Source organism: Gopherus evgoodei, chromosome 7 (genome assembly GCF_007399415.2).
Source record: "Gopherus evgoodei ecotype Sinaloan lineage chromosome 7, rGopEvg1_v1.p, whole genome shotgun sequence".
In the NCBI taxonomy this organism is placed as follows: Eukaryota; Metazoa; Chordata; order Testudines; family Testudinidae; genus Gopherus; species Gopherus evgoodei.
In genome coordinates this window covers 95,106,919-95,108,033 of record NC_044328.1, presented here as the reverse complement: position 1 = coordinate 95,108,033, position 1,115 = coordinate 95,106,919, and positions in this window count along the sequence as shown.

The window sequence follows — 1,115 nt, the reverse complement described above, 5'->3', positions numbered from 1 at the left end:
GTACAAAGGCAAAAATGCCATTGATTTCTGTGGAAGTCTGGACCAGAAGCCTGTAGCATGTGCTGGGCTAGTAGGAAAGGATACTGTAAAAAAAACTTGAGCACTATGGCCTATGGCTAAGATAGCATATTAATACAATTGTGATAAAAGATTCCTGCTCCTTTAAGATGACCTAATGAGCTCAGATGGGGAACTTGAGAGGACATTCAGAAATGGTTTGCAGGTGGAATTTTTAATAATAATTTTGAAAAAGGTCTGTTGGATCATTGTACATATTTATTTAAAAACAGAGCTTGCAGCATACTCTGATTCCAGGGATACAAGTTACTACTACCAAAGGGAAAATCCTTCCAGCCTTCATGTTCTGAACCTCAGCTATTGCAGCTCCATATTTTTGTTGTTACTTAGCTTCTAACAGTATTTCCATTGTATTTACACATGGTTACTTCTTTAATAAATCTATCTTTTAAAAGGAAAAGAGATTTTTCTGAAGATTCCATGATGATGGGTGCAGTGTGGGAACCTAAACAGAGTAAAACAGAACACTATGCTGCTAACTGTATGGCAGGAGGGAGCTTTTAACAAGCCATTTTAGATGCAATGCTCACTTATTAATCTGGCTACTAGGCAGAAATGATTGACCTTCTGCAGGATCATGAGAAACATAAAGTAGATTATCTCCCAGCACAGCAGTCTGAACAATGCCATGGACAAGTGCTGAAGAAAATCAAACCACTGTTGTGGGAGCATAGGAAGCGGTACTCAACTTGATATCATGCAAAGTAGCAAATTTTGTTTTTGATTTTTTTTTTGTCTAATGGATTTTTTCTAAGCAATGAGAGGAACAGAGCCAGTTCTTTCAATCTGTCAATCTTTTCAGGCTCTCCCTCTTAACCTGGGTCATCAGAACAAATCTTAAAGTTATAATGAACAAATCTTAAAGTTATAATCAGCCAATAGAAGGACACTCAAACAGCTGAATTGTTTCTCCCAAGCCTCACTAGAACCTTTATTAGCCTTTATTCCTACAGGTTAGTGGATTTTCCCTTTTTTTGTGCAGAAGACTGCAGCTTCCTGGTCATATCTGTGGTAAAAGACAAACATTTGCTTTCCAT